This window comes from Monodon monoceros, unplaced genomic scaffold, assembly GCF_005190385.1.
Source record: "Monodon monoceros isolate NGI ecotype Baffin Bay Population unplaced genomic scaffold, NGI_Narwhal_1 Contig1799_ctg1, whole genome shotgun sequence".
Lineage (NCBI taxonomy): Eukaryota > Metazoa > Chordata > Mammalia > Artiodactyla > Monodontidae > Monodon > Monodon monoceros.
This window is the reverse complement of record NW_021697680.1, coordinates 16,694-24,656: the sequence shown is the minus strand read 5'-3', so window position 1 is coordinate 24,656 and position 7,963 is coordinate 16,694.

The window sequence follows — 7,963 nt, the reverse complement described above, 5'->3', positions numbered from 1 at the left end:
TGAAGTCTGAGTTTGTTTGTTAGTTAATAACTGAAATAAATACTTCTGATGATTATGAATCTTCTCCTTAGAAACAGTCTCTTCTTCTTGACAATAGCTTCTCCAGCTCATCTGCCTCAGCAGTGACCCATACTAAACCAGCCTGCCAAGCTCGCTCCTTATAAACTGATTCATCTTACAGGACCCCTGTTCCCCATACCCTACAAGGTTAGAGTTCTGCTGACTGTTTAACCTCTGCTTCATGCATGCAGAGTTTAGTAGGACTGTGTATGTGTGTGTCAGGGGCGTTTACAGGGAGTGTGTCGGGGCGCTGGGCAGAGATTCCTTTCCTCACAGGTTTCACTTCTTGTTGATTCTTTTCCATTCACTCCACTCTTATCTGCCCAGTAGTTTGCTAAGATTCAGTGTTTCCTTATGTGTTGGTTATTACAGAAGGAAATTAAGACTGAGGGAGTCAAGCATAATAAATACACCTATCCATCTATTAATAGAATGTCTTAAAAGATGTTTTTCCCCCTTGAGTTCTAAAATTGTATCAAAATAATATTTGTTCATGGTACATGGCTCAAAAATAAAATAGGACTGGAAGACTTTGAATGAAAAGAAATATTCCTTAAGTAAAAAAAACACCCAGTAGGTAATATCTTATTTCTTGCTTCACACTTTCACTGTCTCACTGTAGGTGTTGCTAAATAGAATTTTTTTTATTGAAAATCACTGTTGCGGGCTTCCCTGGTGGCGCAGTGGTTGAGAGTCCGCCTGCCGATGCAGGGGACACGGGTTCGTGCCCCGGTCCAGGAAGATCCCACATGCCACGGAGCGGCTGGGCCCGTGAGCCATGGCCACTGAGCCTGTGCGTCCGGAGCCTGTGCTCCGCAACAGGAGAGGCCACAACAGTGAGAGGCCCACGTACCAAAAAAAAAAAAAAAGAAAGAAAGAAAATCACTGTTGCTTAAAATTAAGAGTATTATTATCAATATTATGGATATAAGTCTGATACCAGTTTGGTTCTTATTCCTCTGGAGATAACCTATTTTTTCTCTCTCTTTACCCCTGAGGTTTTGAAGTATCTCATTGATTTGTCTGTAATTTCTATTAATTAAATATTAGAACCTCTAGACTGAGCCTTTACTCTTATTCTTTTTTGGTCATATTTTTCATCTCCTTGTTTTCTTTTATATGTTTTGGGAAGTTTCATTGACTTACCTTCTAACTCTTCTAATCAGTGTTTTATTTCAGCAGTCATATTTTTAAGGTCTAAGATATCATTTTTATTGTTTGCTTTTACATACATTTTGTGCTTGTTTAGCTTCTCTAATTTCTTTAAAGGATAACTAATTTTCCCCAAGTTTTCTTCTGTTTCTCGAATTTTTCTTTTGACCAGAGCCAATTTTCATTAACTTATTTTGATCTTTCTTTTGGCAACTTTCCTTGTATGTCTCGTGACCCATGGTTGTCTCATCACAGTTAGGGCTGAGGCAGTAGCAGCACTGAGTGGGAGCTCTGTGTAAATGGGTGGGTATATAGAGTGACCTGGAGGGAAGTGGAGGGAAGTGGAGCAGTTGTGCCAGGACCTTTCTAAAAGAGTGCCACAATAGGAGGGATTTATTCTGGGGATGTGTATAGACATATAAGCTACAGTAGTTCTTTCCAGTTTTTCTGTTTTTCTGCTTCGATTAGAGCCCTCAGAGTTGTCTGGGTGATAGATGCCTGGGTCCAGACCATTCTCCATGTATGGGGATAGTTGTTTGGTATTTAGACCTTTGGCTTTCAGGACCCCTTCTCACTCTCTGTGTTCCTGCCATATCCTATCCTTGAATCTCTCCGGAGTCTGGAAGCTAAGCTGGCTTCTTTTGCTTTTCTTCATCTTTCAACCCTCATTCATCACTTTGCACATTCTTGGAATTTTTTTTGAAATCTCCTTTCTTCCAGTTCCTCCTTTCCAGTCATATTCCTCTACTTCCATTTTAACGAGGTCTTAGGAGAAAGAAGTGTTACTATGGTTAGTCAGTATACCACTACAGGCACACCTCGGAGGTGTTGTGGATTTGATTCTGGACCATGCAGTAAAGCAAATAGCACAGTAGAGCGAGTCACACAAATTTTTGGTTTCCCAGTGCATGTAAAAGTTATATTTATACTATACTGTAGTCTGTTAAGTGTACAGTGGCATTGTGCCTAAAAAAGCAATGTACATGCCTTAAATATTTTATTGCTAAAAGATGCTAACCATCTGAGCCTTCAGCGAGTTGCAGAAGTAACATCAAAGGTCACAGATCACCATAACAAATATAATAATAATGAAAAAGTTTGTAATATTTTGAGAATTACCAAAATGTGACACAGAGACACAAAGTGAGCAAATGCTCTTGAAAAATGGTACTGATAGGCTTGCTTGACGCAGGGTTGCCAACAAAGCTTCAGTTTGTAAAGAAAACACATCTGCAAAGCACAATAAAACAAGGTGTGCCTGCACGTTAACAAGTTTTAAAATTATTTTTAGGGGGCTTCCCTGGTGGCGTGGTGGTTGAGAGTCCGCCTGCCGATGCAGGGGACACGGGTTCGTGCCCCGGTCCAGGAGGATCCCACATGCAGCGGAGCGGCTGGGCCCGTGAGCCATGGCCGCTAAGCCTGCGTGTCCAGAGCCTGTGCTCCGCAACGGGAGAGGCCACGGCAGTGAGAAGCCCGCATACCGAAAAAAAAAATTATTTTTAGAATTATATCTCCTCTTTGCCTTTGACTCTGAAGTAATGCTATAAATATTTTTATTTGTTTAAGCTAATCATCTAAGATGCTAAATAGGAGTATCTTTCTTTCAATAGATATATCCCCCATCAAAAATAACGCAGGTAGGGCTTCCCTGGTGGCGCAGTGGTTGGGAGTCTGCCTGCCGATGCAGGGGACACGGGTTCGTGCCCTGGTCCGGGGGGATCCCACGTGCCGTGGAGCGGCTGGGCCCGTGAGCCATGGCCGCTGAGCCTGCACGTCCGGAGCCTGTGCTCCGTGACAGGAGAGGCCGCGGCAGTGAGAGGCCCGCGTACTGCAAAATAAAAATAAAATAAAATAACGCAGGTAGGTCATGTGTTTATAAATTAAATCATTTTTATTTATGATTTATCTTAAACACTAGCAGCTTTTTAAAAGAATCACTTTTTAAATCAAGGAATTGATTTTTTTTTTATTTTAAGATTATTAGGAGAACCGAATTTAAAGGTTAGCTCTCTTACTGCAAATAACTACTCCTAAATTATCTTTCAGCTGTTGTTTTTAAACATTGGAATTTAAAAAAAGATATTTTTTTACTCAATTTATCTGTCTACATTATCACACATAATTGAATGCTACACATTGATAAATAGTTAATTCAGTGGTCTAATGTGGAGATTAGAATCTGCCCAGTTAGAGACTATAGTACTGTATTTGAGCTGGTTTCTATTGGAAACCTGAGTAGAGACTGAATTACTGGGATAGGAGCCAGTTGCCTTCTGCTAAATGAATTGATTCCAGATGACTCTTCCAAAACAGATGTATTTGCTTTCCCATCCAGCTCCACATTCCAGGAAAGGATTTTTAGTCATCAGGAAGTATATTCCGTTGACTCCAATACAGTTCACAGTGGCTTCAGCAAATACTAAGTGCAATCCTTGCCTCTAGAGACTCCTCAGTCTTTAAACTACCAACAGCCACTGGACCTGGACAGGTCTAACTTATCTGGCTAAAGTGCCACGTAACAGCTTCCTCTTAATTCAGTGAACTTACAAACGCAAACTGCCTAGTGCAGAGCTTGCTACACAGGAAGTAAATTTAAGGATTCTGATTCTAACTTATCTCCAAGGGACCCCATGTGGCTCAGTATTAAAGCTAAGTTTCCAGGTTAAATCACAATAAATGTAACTTGATTATATTTAGTTACACTGACTAATTAATAGACACGTACTTAGACTTAAAAAAAAATAAAACTTGCCATATGCTGTTTTCAAACACAGTAATACTGAATGACTAAGAATGAACGGCTGGAAAAAGATATATCAGGCAAATACTAACCATAAGAAAACTGAGATAGTAACTATAATATCAGGCAAAACAGAGTTTAGGTGAAAAACATTAAAGGGACAAGAGGAACATTTAATATTGATAAAAGGAACAATCTGCCAGGACAAGATAGCAGTCATGAACTTGTGTGTACCTGGCAAGCTCTTCATCAGCATAAAGCAAAACTGACAGAGTTATGGGGAAAAGCTGACAAATCTCCAGCCATATTGAAGACTAAAACATCTCATTTAGAAACTGATAGGAAAAGCAGCAAAAAAAAAAAAAGGATTGAGTAACAATTAATAGGGTTGATCAAATAGCTATATTGAGGAATAATCTTGCATCCAAGAAGAATATGTAAATTTTTAAGCACACATGAAAGAATTATAAAAAAGTAACCCTATGTTAAGCCATAAAAGAGGTATTAAAAATCCCAGAGCATCCATAATATAGACTATAAAAGAGGTATTAAAAAGAGGTATTAAAAATACCAGAGCACCCATAATATAGACTATACATACTGTGATATAGTGCAGTAAAATTAGAAATCAATAAAAGAGCCAGCTTGACAGAGAAACATACTTGGAAACAGAAAAAAATGTTCTAAATAATCCTTGAGTTAAAGCACAAATCACAAAAACTAGTAAGCAAATAGAGCTGAACAATCATGAAAGTTCATATCATGAAACTTCATATCATGACCTATGCATGCAGCTCATTCACTTTGAGCCCTAGATGATTTTATTAGAAAGCAAAATAGACATTAAATAAACTAAGCAGTTAATTCAAGAAACTAGCATAAAAACAACAGGATACTCTCAAAGGAAGTAAAAGGATGAAAATAACAAGGAAAAGAGCATGAATTAATGGGGGAAAATAGAAATGATCAACAAAACCAAAAGTGGGTTATTTTTATTTGTCTAATAAAATAGACAAACCTCTCACTGAATCCATAAAGGAAACAAGAGAGAAGGCAACAAATAAGCAATAAAAAAGGAAATAACCACAGATATAATAGAGATTTTTAAATTAAGAGAATGCTATGAAAAGCTGCAAACAAAAAAATTTGAAAACTTCGATAAAAATTTTCTAGGAAAAACTACCCAAATTTACTTAAGAAAAATTAGAAAGCCTATATGTAGATCATTAATCCTTATAGAAATTAAGTGGTAATCGCCAATCTCCCCAGCAAAAAGATTCCAAGATCAGACGAGGTGAATTTTACCAAAACTTCCAAAAATATATATTCTTACCTTAAAGAACTATTCCAGAGAATGATAACTACACACCTCTTGTAAGGCAAGTATGATCTTGATTCAGCAAGCAGCATACTTTTTCTATAAAGGGCCAGATAATAAATACTTGAGATATAGAAGCCATATGGTCTCTGTCACAAATGTTCAACTCTGCTGTTGTAATGCGAACACCCTCATAGACAGTACTTAAATGAATTACCGTGGCTATGTTCCAGTAAAACTTCATTTACAAAAACCGATGGAAGGGCAGATTTGGCCTGTGGGCCATAGTTTGCTGACCCCTGATCTTGATACTTAAAAGTAGAAAGAACAGTAAATTCTGAACTATGAACATGGATATGAAAATCCTAAGTAAAATAACAGCAAATAGAATCTAATGCTTTGTCAAAATATCATACAACTGGGTTATCCCAAGAGTACAAGGATAGTTCAGTCTTGGAAAATATGCTTATGTAATTTACTTCAGTAAGAGTTTAAAACATAAAATTATCATCTCAGTAAATGAAGAAAAATTATTTATTAAAATTCAGTACCCTTTCATCTTAAAAACTGTCAGCAAACATAAAATAAAAGGAAATTCCTTAACTTGATAGAGTAATAAAACCTACAGCAAACATATTTTTGAAATTTTCAAAGCATTCCTATGGCAGACAGGAATAAGACAGTTATGATTGCTATCATGCTGCCATTTGTTATTGAACTGGGGTCCTAGCCACTGCAGTAAGACAAAAATAAAGATTCAAAAGGAAGAAGCAAATTGTCATTATTTGCAGATGGTGTGACCATTAATTATAAAAAACCAAAGAAACACAATAGAAACTAGTAGAACTAGTAAAAGCATTTAAAAAGGTTACAAGATAAAGGATCAGTATGCAGAAACCAGCAATGTTTCTTTAAACAAGTGATAATCAACTAGAAAATATGCAACTTTAAAAAATATACATTATTCACAATAGCAACAAAACTATACTAAAACTGAAATACCTCGCTCTAGACTAACAGAGTGCAGGATCTTTACAATAAAAATAATAAAACTTCATTAAAGGAATTTAAAAAGACCTGAATAAATGGAGAGAGTCTATTCTTGAATGAAAAAACTAAATATTGTAAAGATGTGAGTTTTTCTCAAATTAACACCAAAATTCAAAAATAAAAGTAAACATCCCCGAAGGATTTTTCAAGAGATCTGAAAAACTGATTTTTGAAATTCGTGTAGAAGAATAAAGGTGCAAAAATGGCTTTGAAGTTTTTGAAAAAGAACAGAGGCAGAGACTACCCTTCCAGGTATTAAGATAAAGCTATATTAGTTAAAACCATGTGATATTAGTACATAAATTAACAACTATATTAGTAAAACAAAGTAATATCCATGGGACTCTTCTGGCTACTTGGGAATAAATTCCCAAATTTATTTTGCTGGATCATAGAAAACATACGGGAGACTAACTTTATGCCATGGGGACGGGGACATGTTTCTTAAAAAGACATTAAACACACACACAAAGGAAAAAAGAAGTAAAATCAGCAATGTCTGGTAAAAACATGTTTAGCAAAGGACATTCAAAAGTAAAGATAAAAGACAAATGCCAGATTGGGAGAAAATATTTACCACAGAGGATAAGATATAAATAATTTCTGAAGATCATTAAGATGGTCAATGAACACATAAGAAAAATGGATAAAGAGTATAAATTCCCAGACGAAGAAATCTGAATGTTCATTAAACATAGGAAAAGTGCACGATTTCAATTTTAAAATTATGCATTATAATTTTACACTCACTATATTGACCCACAATTTTAAAAAAGCTGATAACAAGCACCAGTGTTAAAGAGGAACAAGAGGTACAAGGTACAAGAACTTGTATACTGCCTCTATACTTGGAGAATATGTCAGTTAGTTGTTGCTGTAAAACAAACTATCCCAAAATTCATTGGCTTAAAAAGTAAGTATTGGCTTCCCTGGTGGCGCAGTGGTTAAGAATCCACCTACCAATGCAGGGGACATGGGTTCGAGCCCTGGTCCGGGAAGATCCTACATGCCACGGAACAACTAAGCCCATGTGCCACAACTACTGAGACTGTGCTCTAGAGCCCGCGAGCCACAACTACTGAGCCCGTGTGCCACCACTACTGAGCCTCACTCTAGAGCCCGTGCTCCGCCACAAGAGAAGCCACCGCAGTGAGAAACCCGTGCACCACAATGAAGAGTAGCCCCCACCCTCCGCAACTAGAGAAAGCCTGCACACAGCAGCGAAGACCCAATGCAGCCAAAAATAAATAAAATAAATTAAATTTTTTTTTAAAAAAGCAAGTATTGCTCACAAGCCCATGGGTCAGCTTCTCGTGTCAGCTGGACTACTCACTTATCTATAGCCAGCTCTGCATTGAGTTGGCAGCTGTGCTGATCTTGGCTAGGCTATCTCACTTTGGAGGTCAGCTGGCTGTAGGCTGCTTTGTGATATCCTCAGCTGAGACTGGTCTTTCATCCTTTAGGAGACTAGCTCACATGGCAGTGGCAGAGTTCCAAAAGAACAAGTGGAAACTGTAAGGCCTCTTGAGGCCAAGGCTTGGAACTAGTATACCATCCTTCTGCATTTTGTTGGCCAAAGCAAGTCACAAGGCCAGGGGTGGGAAAATAGATTCTATCTCTTGATAGGAAGAACTGCAAAATTA